Source organism: Hyperolius riggenbachi, chromosome 1 (genome assembly GCF_040937935.1).
Source record: "Hyperolius riggenbachi isolate aHypRig1 chromosome 1, aHypRig1.pri, whole genome shotgun sequence".
NCBI lineage: Eukaryota > Metazoa > Chordata > Amphibia > Anura > Hyperoliidae > Hyperolius > Hyperolius riggenbachi.
This window is the reverse complement of record NC_090646.1, coordinates 291,064,595-291,081,033: the sequence shown is the minus strand read 5'-3', so window position 1 is coordinate 291,081,033 and position 16,439 is coordinate 291,064,595. Positions and strand designations below refer to the sequence as shown.

At 45.6% G+C, this 16,439-nt stretch overlaps 1 long non-coding RNA gene across 1 annotated transcript; it reads right to left on the bottom strand.

The window, feature by feature from the left end:
• Nucleotides 1-5,336: 5,336 nt before the first annotated feature.
• LOC137548545 (uncharacterized) lies at nucleotides 5,337-12,076 on the bottom strand. Its single transcript, XR_011026718.1, has 3 exons — nucleotides 11,973-12,076; nucleotides 9,755-9,810; nucleotides 5,337-5,572 (listed from the first exon to the last, which is right to left on the bottom strand). It is a non-coding gene; the product is annotated as an uncharacterized lncRNA (long non-coding RNA).
• Nucleotides 12,077-16,439: the final 4,363 nt, after the last annotated feature.

Sequence of the window (16,439 nt, the reverse complement as noted above, 5' to 3'; positions counted from 1 at the left end):
CAGATGAATGTCTGTTAAACAAGGTGTGTATGAGGATCTGCAGATATCATAGACTAGGAATGCATTTTGCATGGACGGATCTTTTGCAGGAACAGATCTTTTGCAGACACTGATTTGTTGAATGTGTACAGCATCTTGCAAAGATTTTTACCGGATGGGGAGTTCAGCTCCATAGAATAGACTGTGTAGAGTATGGCTCTCATACTACATGGAAGGTGGTAAAATTGGTCCGATATCTTTCATTTATCTTGGTGTACACACCATTAGTTTCAAAGTACTTTATAGGTTGTAAAGAACTGTTAATGGTCATTTGTTGAATTTGCAGCATTAGGAGGTCATATTTACTGAAACCAAAAGCTATTTCAATTAAAAACATCTTATCATGACAAGTTACATATGACCGTTTGGACCCCTTACTTAATAGTAGCACTACAATTCTTGCATCCATTAAATTTGTAAGTTTTTGGAGAGTTTCTGCTTCTCTGCATGTCAGAATAGCCTCCCAGAGCTGCTATTTGCGTGTAAACTTCCTCCCACTATCATACATATTTTGCTTGAGATTGCTCCAAAGGTTCTCAATAGGATTGAGGTCAGTGGAGGAGAGAGGCTACACCATGAGTTTCTCTCCTTTTATGCCAATTGCAGCCAATGATGCAAAGGTAATCCTCCACCATGAGATGGCACATTGTCATGCATAAAGATGATTTTATCATGGAAAATAAGGTTCTTATTTTTGTACCATAGAAGAAAGTGGTCAGTCAGAAACTCCACATACTTTTCAGAGGTAATTTTCACACCTTCAGGGACCCTAAAGGGGCCGAACAGCTCTCTTCCCATGATTCCAGCCTAAAACCTTACTCTGTCACCTCCTTGTTGACATTGCAGCCTTGTTGGGATGTTGTGGCTGTTAACCAACCATCCACCCCTCTATCCATCTGGACCATGAAGAGTTGCACAGCACTTATCAGTAAACAAATCTGTTTGAAAATTTTTCTTGTTTTCTCGTTTTCTTGTAGTTCTGGGCCCACTGAAGCTGTTTCTGCTTGTTAGCTTAGGTTAGGGGTGGTTGAATAGAAGGTTTATGCACTGAAAACCTCTGGAGAATTCTGCACTTGGATGTTTGCGGGACTCTGGAGGCACCAGCAGCTTCAAATATGTGTTTGCTGCTTTGTAATGGCATTTTAGTAGCTGTTCTCTTGATCTTATGTATTTGTTTGGCAGAACCCTTCCCCATTTTGCTTTTATGTGCACAAACCCGTGTGTGCTCAGCTACGAGTCATGATGATCATGCTTAAAGGGAACCTAAACTGAGAGGAATATGGATTTTTCCTTTTAAACAATACCAGTTGCCTGGCTGTCCTTTTGATGTCTTTAGCTGTAGTAGTGGCTGGCTGAATCACTCACCTGAAACAAGCATGCAGCTAATCCAGTCTGACTTCAGTCAGAGGACCTACTATGCATGCTTGTTCAGGGTCTGTTGCTAAAAGTATTCGAGGCAGAGTATCAGCAAGACTGCTAGGCAACTAGTATTCTTTTAAAGGAAAAATCCATATCCTTCTCAGTTTAGGTTCCCTTTAAGTTTTCATGAAATATAAAGGTTTTCATACCGTGTCCAAGGCATTCAACTATTTCACACTTTTCAGCAGCAGAAAGATCATTTTTCTTTCTCATATTGCCTGAAAATTGTGGTCTGCTTAACCTCCTTGGCAGTAATCTCGAGCTACTCTCAGGCTAGCCACTGGGAGCTCTATGCAGAATATAGCGCACAGCGGGAGCTTTTACTCACTTCCCAGGGGATCCAGACGCCGGTAGCCGTTCTCCCTCCTGTCCTCTTAATCACTCTGGTGAGATCGCTATCATTGATCTCACCAAAGAGTTACAGTGCCACCCGGAGGACAGAGGTAAAATTGCAGCGCTGGAGCTTGGGGAGGTGAGTGAAAGCAGGGGCTGCTGCTGGCATTCTGGTGGCATGATTTTTTTTCTGATTTTAGGGTCTATAACCTTTTAATAAGACCCTAAAATCCAGAAATAATCATACTTCCAGGGTCAGTTTAAAGGGTACTACAGCTGACAAAAAATATTTCTGCAGTGTGTGGGGGATTACATGTACATACCTTTAGCGCCTCCTGCCTCCCTCCGTCTGCTGCCATTAGAGTAATACTCCTCCCGGTGCCCGGCGACTTGATTGACCCCCCACCCAGACATACTGTGCCCTGTGTGCGCAGTATGTCTTCCCCTCTTCACTTCTGGCAGGCGCATATTGATCGGCTCAGAAGCACGCTGATTCCTCTACCTCCCCTGGGCTGCGTGTGCGCTCCATTACACTAAGCATCACACGCAGACCAGGGGAGGCAGAGGAATCAGCGTGGTTCTGAGTCGATCAATATGCGCCTGCCAGAAGTGAAGAGGGGAGGAAATACTGCGCACACAGGGCACAGTATGTCCGGGTGGGGGGTCAATCAAGTCGCCGGACACCGGGAGGAGTATTACTCTAATGGCAGCAGACGGAGGGAGGCAGGAGGCGCTAAAGGTATGTACATGTAATTCCCCCACACACTGCAGCAATATTTTTTGTCAGCTGTGGTATCCTTTAACCACTTTACCCCCCCGCGGTACGAATTTCTCCGTCCCTTTTTCCCCCCTTAAAAAACAGGGATGAAGAAATCCGTACCTTCCGCGCTACCGCCGCTGTCCGCACTCCTGCCACTCGTGCGCACGCTCCCGCTGCTCGTGCGCAGGCTCCCGCCGCTCGTGCGCGCTGCCGCCCGCTTGCTCGGAGATCAATGAATGGGAAAATCCATTCCCGTTTGTTGATCTAAGCCCCCGCAATGATCCACTGCTTCTATTAGAAACAGCGCAATCATTGTGATCTTCCCAGCTTCGTACTGCTTCCTGTAAGCGTTCTTCCGGACGCTTACAGGTCGCATGTAAACAAACACACTGTGGCCATCTTGTGGCCAAATAGTAAAACTACACCCTAAAGCATTTTACATATACAAACACATAAGTTTTACACAATAAATTAACTGATTACCTCCCACACTCCCCAATTTTATTTTTTTTGGTAATAAAAAAAAATACAATAAAAAAACAAACAAACAAATAGTTACCTTAGGGACTGAACTTTTTAAATATTTATGTCAAGAGGGTATAACGCTGTTACTTTATAAACTATGAGCTTGTAATTAGGGATGGATGTAAAACTGAAAAATATGCACCTTTATTTCCAAATAAAATATTGGCGCCAAACATGGTGATAGGGACATAATTTAAACGGTTTTATAACCGGGTCAAATGGGCAAATACATTTCATGGGTTTTAATTACAGTAGCATGCATTATTTAAAAACTATAATTGCCGAAAACTGAAAAATAATAATTTTTTCCCACATTTTTTCCTATTTTCCCATTAAAACACATTTAGAATAAAATAATTATTGGCATAATGTCCCACCTAAAGAAAGCCTAATTGGTGGCAAAAAAAAAACAAGATATAGTTCATTTCATTGCGATAAGTAATAATAAAGTTATAGACGAATGAATGGAAGGAGCGCTGAAATGTGAAAATTGCTCTGGTGTTCAAGGGGTAAATCCCCTCAGTGGTGAAGTGGTTAATAATGACGAACACCCTTTTTTGTAGTTTTTCTTCGGCTCACCTGGCAAACTAGTTATCAGAGGTGTCCAAGTTTGATATCAGTGATCTGAGCCCTGAGACACAATACCATCCATGCGTGTCAGTTCCAAAAAATCCTAGGATAATCTGTCTTAGGGCTTGTTCACTCTAGGGGCTCAATTCGCTAAAGTGTGATAACTGCTATCACAGCAGTTATCAGCGAGCTGCCGCGCACAAAGGTTAGTGCGAACAGCATTACTTTGCGTGATAAGCAAAGGTTTGCGCGAGATCATGTGCGCTTTTCACGTGAAAAGCGCACGTGATCGCGCGCAAACCTTTGCTTATCACGTGAAGAAATGCTGTTCGCGTGCAAAGCTTAGCGTGCGGCAGCTTGCGTGATAACTACTGTTATAGCAGTTATCGCACTTTAGTGAATCGAGCCCTATGAGCGTTTGCAGGGTTTTTTAAGCGCATCAGAATCAGAAATCACCCTAAAAGCACTTGTGCAATGAATCCCTATGAGAGTGTTCACATGTAAGCGGTTCGATTACGATCCTCTTACAAAAGCCTGTACCATTTTCGGGCCGATTTGGCTATAAGGCTATGTTCACATTATAATACATTGGGCTCGATTCACCAAGCGGTGCTAACCCAGTTATCACGCCTAAAGGACTTTAGGCGTGATGACCTCTTCACCACTGAGTTAGCACCGTTTTTGCCTGCACTTCGCGCGAAGTTATCGCGCGCAAAGTTTTGCGCGCGCACCCGCACAGGCGCGCGCGCAAAGTCCCATAGGGTTTAATGGGCGCATCGCGCGAAGTGCGGGGCGCTTCGCACGCACGCGGGAGCGCGCGCAAAACTTTACGCGCGGAAACTTCGCGCGAAGCCCTTCTTATCATGCCTAAAGTGACTTTAGGCGTGAAGAGGGCCTTTTCACCACGGTGCTAACACTTTGCACCGCTTGGTGAATCGAGCCCATTGTATTTATTCATTTCTGGGTTAAAAAGTTAACTTCCTGACTGACGTCAGTAGTGAAAAAAAAATGCTCTACAAAAGCGGTTATAAAATGTAGGGAAAGGCAATTTAAAAAGTCACTAAAAATTGCTCGGCGCTTGAAATAGCTAGATCAACACCAGATTGCCTACCGAACAAATAGATCAACTGAGGCCACCATCTGTGTAGCTCTCATGCTGCCCTCTCACACCTAGAAAAGCCCAACATCTATGTTAGGATTAGGGATGATCAAAGAGATTCAAATGCTTCCGAATTCAGATCGATTTAAAAACCAGTTTAAATTGAATGGTCCATTTTCAAACTGCATACATTTGCATAAAAATGTGCATAAATTTGCATCAACTCTGAAGAATTTGCATCTCTTTGATCATCCCTAGTTAGGATGCTCTTCAGTGACTACAGCTCAGCATTTAACAGCATTGTATCTAGCCAGCTGAATAACAAACTCTATGCACTAGCTCTTGCTACCACCGTATGTAACTGGTTATTGGAATTTCTTACAAATGGCCCTCAAGCTGTCAGGTTAACACACTTCATCACAACAATTCTCAGCGCTAGGTTCAGATATTCACTTTCCAGGTGTTTATAACTGCAGTCGCCCCGTGCTCAAAAAACTTTGCAACAACAGCAGGTGTCCATCACAGGATAAAAAGCAAACATAACATCAGTTGCTTATAAAAATATGAACTATTTTATTCCCAAACTCAGAAAAGCATAAACACATTACTCACATTGAGGGCCCTTATAACAGGGACCATTCAGTTGCAACAGGCATATTGTGCATTACAATTGCACACAAAAACACGCATGTTCTTGGAGGTAAAAGCCAAGTCTTTAATCTCCGACCGGTTTCGGCATTCCGCCATCGTCTGAGTTGATTCTGGCGTTCCACAGGGTTATGTATTAAGTTCTCTCTTCTATGCACTTTCCATCCATTACTGCCAACCTATCCATAAGATAATTGTTAAATTTGCACATGATACGACTGTCATTGGGCTTATATCAGACAAGGAGGAAGCTGCACACACGGGGAAGAAGTTAGGAACCTGACTGCATGGTGTGACATTAACAACCTGTTATTAAATACAAAAAAGACCAAAGAAGTTATTCTGGACTTTAGGACCACCAAAAAGACCAATCACATACCGATCATGAGCAATGCAGAGGCTGATGAGAGAGTTTCCAGCTTTAAGTTTTTGGGAGTCATTGCAGAACACTTCTGGGCTTACAATGCTTTAGCTGTAACTGGCAAAGCACATCGCCTCTAATTTTTGAGAAAGCTAAGGAGTGCTAACTTTCCACAAAAGCTGCTGGTTAATTTCTACAGATGCACTATAGAAAGCATCTTGACCAACTGCATGACGGCCTGGTACAACAGCTGCACCAAGGCTGGTAGAGAAGACCCTGCAGCGATGTAACGATTTGTGTCAGCAAGAGGCAGAATTCTGATTACCGTATATACTCGCATACAAGCCAAATTTTTGACCCCCAAAAAGGGGGCCAAAAGTTGGAGGGTCGGCTTGTATGCGAGTCCTATTTCTGGTGGTGGTGGTCCGTGGCTCCCCCCCTGCGGCCGCCGCTGCTGTTACCTGCTCAGACAGCCAGCGGCCGCTTCTTCTAACCCGGGTTCCCCTCTCCAATCTCCATGCGTAATACCGGTGTTTCACAGCAGCGCGCCCGGCGCTGCTGCTGTGACGAGGCAGGGGGCAGGAAAGAGCGGTTCCCCTAGTAACGGCGATACACATCGCTGTTACAGGAAGCCGAGCTCTTTCCTGCCCCCTGCCTCGTCACAGCAGCAGCGCCGGGCGCGCTGCTGTGAAACACCGGTATTACGCATGGAGTTTGGAGAGGGGAACCCGAGTTAGAAGAAGTGGCCGCTGGCTGTCTGAGCAGGTAATAGCAGCGGCGGCCGCGGGGGGAGCGGGGAGGGCGCTATACTGGTGGGCACTATACTAGCTATACTGGGGCACTTTACTAGCTATACTGGGGCACTATACTAGCTATACTGGGGCACTATACTAGCTATACTGGGCACTATACTAGCTATACTGGGGCATTTTACTAGCTATACTGGGCACTATACTAGCTATACTGGGGCACTTTACTAGCTATACTGGGCACTATACTAGCTATACTGGGCACTATACTAGCTATACTGGGCACTTTACTAGCTATACTGGGGCACTACCTACCCATACTGGGCACTATACTAGCTACAATGGGCACTATCGTAGCTATACTGTGCACTTTACTAGCTATACTGGGGCACTACCTACCCATACTGGGCACTATACTAGCTATACTGGGCACTACCTACCCATACTGGGCACTATACTAGCTATACTGGACACTACCTACCTATACTGGGCACTATACTAGCTATACTGGGCACTATACTAGCTATACTGTGCACTTTACTAGCTATACTGGGGCACTACCTACCCATACTGGGCACTATACTAGCTATACTGGGCACTACCTACCCATACTGGGCACTATTCTAGCTATACTGGGCACTATACTAGCTATACTGGACACTACCTACCTATACTGGGTACAAAATACAGTACAGTACAAAATCGGTAGGCAAGAAGATAGAGATATATCAGGCAGAGTTAGCAACAGGATCAGATGGGCTAAAGTACAGCATCGTAAAGCAAAAGCGAAGTCAGAAGAGAGCCAGAGTCAAACACAGGATATCAAGCAATATATATATCAATAACAATAATAAATCCTAGTCTTGTGTGAAATCCCCGGTTTCCTCCCGGATCAAAGCACACCGGATCTATCTAAGGTCTGAGTGCTAACACGTAGCATTCGCAACAGCAGACAGTTTGCAAGTGACTCCAAGCGGCTTAAGAAGCGGAGGAGACCCCTCGGCCACGCCCACACTCATCAGCCAATCGGAAATGCCGAGAGTCTCCCCTGACGTCAGCCGACCGGCCGGTCAGCTGACGCGCCTCCTCCCCGCATAAAGGTCCCGTCTGTGCGCGTACAAAGCCACCCTGTGAGCCACTGACAGTCCCTTCCTCGGTGTGCTAGACGCCGGAGGAATGGGGGAAACGCCCAACAGGGAAACCGAAGCAGCTGCGGGGGTATCCTGACTGCCCGCAGCTGCATCTCCAGAGATTGTTACTAGTGTTGGGCGAACATCTGGATGTTCGGGTTCGGTGTGGTTCGGCCAAATATGCCCCTGATGTTCGGCATGTTCGAGCCGAACCCCGAACCCAACCCGAACATGTCCCTTTGGGGCCCCTATAGGGTCCCAGCATAAAAGGAGAGCATGCCCTGAGCGCGGGGGGGGGGGGGGGGGGTCGGAAATGCCGCCACCCCTCCCCGCTAAGCTCTCCCTTCTGCCGGTACCCTATAATTAAATCTAAGTGCCCAAAAGTACCTGAGGAAGAGAAGGGCAGGAAGAGGGAAGCCGGAGTTCTTGGGCACTAGTACCATCTGGTGCTTCCGCCCTCTCTTGACGCACTTCCTGTTTACATTTGAAGTCGCGTCAAGAGGGCGCAGAAGTTCCGCGATGACGCGAACGAGGGTACGCGTCATCTACATGATGACACGTATCCTCGTACGTGTCATCGCGGTACTTCTGCGCACTCTTGACGCGACTTCAAATGTAAACAGGAAGTGCGTCAAGAGAGGGCGGAAGTACCAGATGGTACTAGCGCCCAAGAACTCCAGCTTCCCTCTTCCTGCCCTCCTCCTCCTCAGGTACTTTTGGGCACTTAAATTTAATTATAGGGTACCGGCAGAAGGGAGAGCTTAGCGAGGAGGGGTGGGGGGCATTTCCAACCCCCCCCCCCCCCCGCGCTCGGGGCATGCTCTCCCTTTATGCTGGGACCCTATAGGGGGCTATGTTCGGCCGGACACGGCTGTGTTCGGCCGAACAAAGAAGGCCTGTTCGGGTTCGGGCAGCGTGCCCGAGCACCCTCCCGAACACCATGAGGTGTTCGGGGGGTGCCGAACCGAACCCGAACAGGCCAAAATCCAGGCGAACCCGAACAGTGGCGAACACTGTTCGCCCATCACTAATTGTTACAAGCGAGTTGTAAAACAGCTGAGGTCATTATCCGCACCAAACTACCATCACTTGGACACTTGTTCACACTATGAGTGTTGGCTGATTTTTTTAGGCGCTGGCGATTTTGCAAATCACCCTAAAAGCGCTTGTGTAATGATTTCCAATGACAGTGTGCACATGTAAGAGTTTCTATTTTTTTTAAATCGCAAACGCACTACATGTACCATTTTCTGAGCGCTTTGGCTCAATGGGAGGTGTCGGGAAATCGCAAAGCGCTTGATAAATCGCTTTGTATATCGATTTCCTGAGCGCTTTTATGAATAAATACATTGTATTTATTGATTTGTGGGTACCATCGCTGAGCAAAAGTGCTTTTCTAAGCGCAAAGCGCAGGGAAACGTGCTTTAAAGAGGAGCTGTTAGGTATAAGGTCTCAGAGAAAATAAACACATATATCAGTAGCTAAAGATTGGCTGTACTTACATTACATATGCATTTCACTGTCCACGTTTGGATTTCACAGAATTTGTATATAGTATATGCAGAGATAGATGCTCCTGACAGCTCATGGCAGGCTCCATGTTTTTCTGTCAAATGTGTCGTCATGTCCTGCCTGCTTCCTGATCACAGAAAAGCTCGTACTGAATAACACAGTGTGCAGTGAATATTAATGAGCCATGTGGCTAGGAACAATAGCTGACTCCTGCAGTGTACTCTGCCCGGAGATTTATCAGTGCTACGCGCTGGACTGATTACAAGCTGCTGTAACGTCTCATTAGCAGCCGAGGGGAGGGCCCCAGAATGCTTTGCAGTATAGTATGCGGCTTGCGTCCTCTTGGGTCTATAACAGCTTTGCTGATAAGCACACATCAAAGGTAACTGAGATTTTTATCTTCAGTAATGCCTTTTTGGCTTCCTTCTAAACTGTTTAACACAGGAGAATAGAGGTTTAAATTAGCTTCTGCAGCCTGACAGTTACTCTTTAAAAAAAAAACAATAAATCGATCAGCACTTACTTTAGCGCTAGCGATTTATAATGTGTACAAAGCCTAAGACTTGCTGTATGAGAAGGTCCAAAAACATTATCAAGGTCAATACTCACCCTGGAAACACCACCTTGTTTGAGTTCCTTCCATCCGGTAGATGTTTTAGGTCAATCTGCATACACACAAACAGACTGAAAAACAGATTTTTTCCTTTCTGCCATACACTTGTTAAATTCTGAACCTTCTCTGAAATAATGAACACTGTATACAAATTGTTTAAATATTTGAAATACCTGGCATACTTGTATAATTCCTTTATTTCTATCTTTGTTACTATCACTATGTTCCTTAAAGAGGAGCTGTTAGGTATAAGGTCTCAGAGAAAATAAACACACATATCAGTAGCTAAATATTGGCTGTACTTACATTACATATGCATTTCACTGTCCACGTTTGTACTTCACATAATTTTTATATAGTATTTGCAGAGAATGATGCTCCTGACAGCTCATGGCATGTTCCATGTTTGTCTGTCTCCTATGAAGCCAATTGTGTCGTCATGTCCTCCCTGCTTCCTGATGATTCGACTCACAAAAAAGATCGTAATGGACAACACTACTGTGCAGTGAATATTAATTAGCCATGTGGCTAGGAATAATAGCGGACTCATGCAGTATACTCTGCCCTATGATTTTTTAGTGCTGTTAGCTGGACATGCTGTTGTAACTTGAGCCTACTTCTCACTAGCAGCCGAGGGGAGGGCCCCAGAATGCTTTGCTGTATGGTATGCGTCCTCTCGTCCTTTTTATGGGCTTAGGAATACAGAGCCTTGCTGTCAGCACACATCACAGTAAGAGAGATTTTTAACTTCAGTATTGCCTTTTTGACTTCCTTCTAGACTGTTTAACACAGGAGAATAGAGGTTTAAATTAGCTTTTGCAGCCTGACAGTTACTCTTTAAGGCTGCTTTCACAGTAAGACATTAAAGTCCCACGTTAGAGCAGCCGGTAACGCAGCCCAACTCACAGTAATGAAAAATCAATGGGCTGTTCACAGTGCCCACGTTGCGTTACATTGTAACGCTGCACGTTGAATGAAAGTGCAGCATGCTGTGAGTTATACTGGGCTTTAGCTGCGTTAAACTGCTTGCACATGCTCAGTGACTAGCCACATGGCTAATTAATATTCACTGCACTGTGGTGACTTTTAACCTGGACTCATAGTGTTGTCCGGATCATGAATGAATCGTTCATTTGATCCGGATCTTTTTTGTGAGTCGAATCATCCGGATCATCACAATGAACAATTCGGTTCACAGTGGATGTCTGTCTAGAAGAAACAAGAACATACAGAATGTACAGTGCAGAGAAAGTTGTGTCCTGCTAGTCATTTCACCCCCAGTCTGCTTCCCTTGAAAAATGATTCGGTTCAAAGATCCGGATCTTTTCAATGATCCGATTCGAATCATCCGAATCCTTGAAAAGATCCAGACTTCCCATCACTATCCTAGAGCGGCTGTTCTACCAGTATAGATAGAACGAAAACAGCGCACCAAAAGCCGCATAACGCTGCTCAATCCGACGTCTGACTTCAACACCACCATGCGTTGCATTAGGGGCACGTTTTGCGACCTTAACGTCCCCTAAAACGCAACGTCCAAGTGTGAAAGAGGCCTAAATGCACTGTGGGGCTGTCATGAAAAGTAATTTCTTTGTGTTACCCAATGACAAGAAAGTGCTTGAACCTTGAAAAATATGTGGTGTCAGATATCTGTGTGTATGTGGGCAATAGATAACATGGTAGTTAACACTGGCTCTCAGTTGGCTTGCACTTGGATTACTCTCCTGAATGTTGTAAAATCTGTCTAAGTAATTTAATTGGTTTCACCCCAAAAAATTGTAGCCTTATGGTGCTCATACATGGTACAATTTTATCTTTTTTTTTTCGATTAGATAATTTCATTCGATTATTCCATTAGATCGAATGCAAAGATTTTTCCAACATGTTCAATCGGATTTTTATTGAAAAAAATTGGATAATCATTTGTTTTTCTTGAGCAAAAATAAAGGATTCTTTTTGACTTTCATTTGATTAGATCATTTTGGTCAAATAAACGGGAAAATCAAACGTTTTTATTGTACTGTGTATGGGCACTATTAGACTGTTTTATGGATATTGGACTATGGTAGATATTAGACTGTGAGCTCCTTTGTGGGACAGTTAGGACTATGGACTCTGTAAAGCACTGCAGAAGATGTCTGCACTATATAAATACACAATAACACTGTGCATAGAATGTAGCCTTGCTTTGGTATACTGTTTTGATATACTTACTTTTTACATGTATGGATTTTGCCAGTGCCTTTGAACAAGTTATTTATAGTATTCTTCAAGCTCATCAATGCTCTAGTTAGGTGCAGAAGTAAAACGGCATTCCTCATCCCTGCATCTGAGCAATGTGAAAATCTTTCTGAGTTGCATCATTATCAAATAAGCCTGTCCTTTTTTTTTCAAAGTGCTATTGCAATGCAAGAACAGATTGGCAGAACAGATAACATCAGTGTTTACTTGATAGTCTTTACTAAGCAGGGGTTAGGGTTCATTTTCAAGGAAAGACTATTTTTATGATATGGTTATTTTACAGAATAAGCAGTGGCAGAAATATATTAAATTCCATTTCATTTTCAGCTATGATAAGAAACAAAATTACTTCAGGTAAAACTGCTGTCACTGTGGATTTCATGAAATGATAGTTGAGACATACTGTATGCCAATGTTGGTAGAGAGCGTGGCAAGCAGCAACAAGCTGTCCATGTGTAGCAAGACCTGCATAGCCTTATCAGGGTTTGTTCACGTGAATTTAATCAAAATTGGCACTTGCAGAAAGTAGGCATGTGTAATGTGTGAACTGTGTTCCTTTGACAATCTCTGTACAACTCACCCCACAATAAGCAACTCCCTGCATTATACAGTATGCTTTGTCTTTAAAGGGTGGTGCATGCAGCAAGATATTACTGATACTATTAACAGAGCAAACTTTTGTTTTTCTTAGCATTTTAGTGAGGGGACTTTTAGGACCATTGTAGCCCCTCACACACTCCAATGAGTTCTGGTTCACCATGAGCTTGCTGGTTAGTCTGTACCTCTCGGTGTTACAAGCCCTACTCCATAGAGACAAATTAATCCATGCCATGCACTGATGAGGATCAAACAATCCGAAACAGTCTGTATGCATGTTGGATTATTATGGCTCTGTACAAATTAACAAGATGACACATCATTGCATTCCAGCGGTTCTGGAGGTGTGTTTAGCTTCTAAAGGTAACAATGGTTAATTTGCACATATTCAGCAGTGATTCACTGGGAGACATCTCAAGCTCACTCCAACCTGAATTATCGCAAATTCTTTCTGTTGTAAGAAAGCAAACTTTTGTTTTTCTTTGGGGTTGTTCTCCACAGCTCCTGTAAGACAAGGGCCTCAATTTACTAAGCTTATTGTGAGGGATAGCGGACCCGCTGCCAACAGGCATGAGGCAGCGGGCTCCGCTTCCCAGACTCCTACCGCCGGCGTGCCGCCGAGCGGGGCTGTGCGGTCGGCGGAGTCCGTATGCTCGGCGGACTCCGCCGCGCAGTCGCCGCTCGTAGGGTCTCCTTCGCCGGCACTCACCCGGCGCTTGGCGCGCACGAGGAGACAGGAACTTTATTGTTCCCGAAGAGGAGTCAGCTGACCAGGCTGGTCAGCTGACTCCAGCAGGGCCAGCGATTGGTTGGGCGGCTGGGGGACGCTGCTAGAGCATTCCCCAGCATAAAAAGAGCTCCCTGTCAGTTGCTCTTTGTCTGCTGTCTTGAATACACACTCTGTGTTAGCGCTCAGACCTTAGTGCAGTTCCTTGGTGTTGATACTAAGGATTTCACACCTTAGCTTAGGAATATTGTGTATATTGATCTGTGTTTTGACTCCTGCTATCCCTGACCACTCTAACTCTTGCTGATATTGTACCTTTGCCTATCTGATCTTGTTGCCGACCTCTGCCTGATTACCGATTATTCTTCTGCCTTATGTTCCTGTACTGCTACCGTCATCTCTGTTGCTGAACCCTTGCCTGTCTGACCTTTCTCCCTTCAGTGGAAAGTCTCCCACTGGAGGGTTATCTCTGAGGCTTGCCTCTCCGAGACGCTTGCCCCAAGCAGACGATTACTGCTAGGGATCGAGATTCCTCACATTGCCTGGATAGAGGATCTCACTCACGGGGTTCCCATTCAGAGGTAACCACACCTTTGAGGAATTGCCGTGTGGTGGACATTTCCACATTTCTTGATTTATTACTGTATTTATTTGTGTATTTGCTGGTGTCCAGAGGTTAGCAATATATATCGGATTATCGGTGATACTGCAGATCATCTATAATCAGGTATATATCTGCATTGTTGGTGATACTGCAGATCGCCAATAATCAGATTCTCTCTGTGTGCTGACACCGATCATGACACTTATCTCCTGTCTTTAATAACGTTTTTAAAGTTATCACCATGGTGTTGAAGCATGTAGAATTCAGGAAACATTTTACTTCAGGCAAACCTTCTGTCTTTAAGTTAACTCTTCAATCCTTAAAATAACTCCAGAATTCTAAAGTTAAAGGAGTTATCAGCCAAATTAATGAAAATGAGGTTTACTCACCTGGGGCTCTCTCCAGCCCCTTGCAGCCGACTGTCCCACGCCGACCGCTCCGCTCTCCGACGTTCGCCCGGTCTCCGGGCTCGGTATTCAGGCCGACCACGGGGTCGGCCTCACTGCGGCTGGCGTTGTCAATCACAACCATGTGGGCCGCGGCGTACTTTGCAGGTGCAGTAGTTCAGTAGTTCTGTGCCTGCGCAGTTCACCGCGGCCCACGTGGCCGTGATTGACAGCGATGCTCCGCGGAGCCGCAGTAAGGCCGACCCCCCAGTATATGAATACCGAGCACGGAGACCCGGACAGCGTCGGGGAGTGGAGCGGTCGGCGTGGGACAGTCGACTGCAAGGGGCTGGAGAGAGCCCCAGGTGAGTAAACCTCATTTTCATTAATTTGGCTGATAACTCCTTTAAAGACAAGCTGTTAATTAACTGCGTGTGAAAATAACTACAGAGGAGGTAAGTTAACTACAGAGGCGGTAATTTAAATGAAGAGATAAGATAACTCTCTCACTGTGTGGTAGCAAGTTTTCTCTTACCTTATTATCTCCAGCATGATCTTAGTGAATTGAGGCCATAGTCTGACAAGGAGCAGAATGGCTGCCACTAGAGATACCATTATCGGATATAATCCGACACATATTCAGCCATTTCAGATCAAAGTGTCGGACTGGGTAAGGAACTTTGACCTCCACCGCCCCCCACGTCATACCGATGTGCCACATAATATAAATAAATATTAGGCCCCTCAGTTTAACAGTTTAATGTGTTGGACTAAGTTTGACACTTTGCTTCCTATTAGCACCACACTGCGCCTTGTAATTACACATTACTCATTTCCTTTTAACAATACCCGTTGCCTGGCAATCCTACTCATCTTTCTAGTCAGTAGTGTCTGCAACACACACCTGAAACAAGCATGTAGCTAATCCAGCCAGACTTGACTCTGAGACATGTGATTTGCATGCTTGTTCAGGGTCAATGACTAAAAGTATAAGGGCCATTTCACACTTACCACGGTCTGTTGCGCCTCCTTGCACAAAAAAGCTGCATCTTGTTGCAGAAGCAGTGATAGCCCTAGGGAGCTATCACATTGACCGTGATGTAGTGATGACAAAAGAGTAACTGTGCTTCATGTGCAGTTAACCCAGAAGTGAGGCATTCATTGGACAGTATGCCTCACACAGTATTGTTGCATCAACATGCTGTGCGACCTTTCAAGACCTTTTCAATGCGATCGGATAACAATCGCACTGCAACAGAATGCATGAAGTGTGAAAGGGGCCTTTGAGGCGGTGTATCAGCAGGACAGGCAGGCAATGTGTATTGTTTAACCACTTGATGACCCACCCTTTACCCCCCCTTAAGGACCAGCGCTGTTTTTAGTGATCTGTGCTGGGTGGGCTCTGCAGCCCCCAGCACAGATCAGGTAGCAGGCAAAGAGATCAGATTGCCCCCCCCTTTTTCCCCCCTATGGGGATGATGTGCAGGGGGGGTCTGATCTCTTCTGCCTGCCTGGGTGTTGCGGGGGGGCACCTCAAAGCCCCCCTCTGCGGCGAAATTCCCCCCTCCCTCTCCTACCTGCTCCCCCCCGGTGATCGGGGCTGCACAGGACGCTATCCGTCCTGTGCAGCCAGTGACAGGCTGTCCCCTGTCACATGGCGGCGATCCCCGGCCGCTGATTGGCCGGGGATCGACGATCTGCCTTACGGCGCTGCTGCGCAGCAGCACCGTACAATGTAAACAAAGGAGACATGTGTCTCCTACGTTTACATTTAGTCTGCGAGCCGCAATAAGCGGCTCGCAGGCTATTCACGGAGACCCGCTCCGTGATCTGACAGGAAACGGCCGCTCGCGCGAGCGGCCTTTCCTGATTAATTAGGGAGGCACCTGGCGACGCAGAACTGCGTCGCTGGTCCTCCAGCTACCACTTTGCCGCCGCACGGTATCAGTGTGCGGTCGGCAAGTGGTTAAAAGGAAATACATTAGTCAGACTTAATAAGTTTCTTAGTGTTACAGGATAGCTAAACTGCTGAATGAGTGGTGACTTGGCAGAAAGCGATTTAATGTTCCACAGAGTCCTGTGGTGGTCATACAGGAATAGACTTTACTGAATTCTTCCCATCAGCA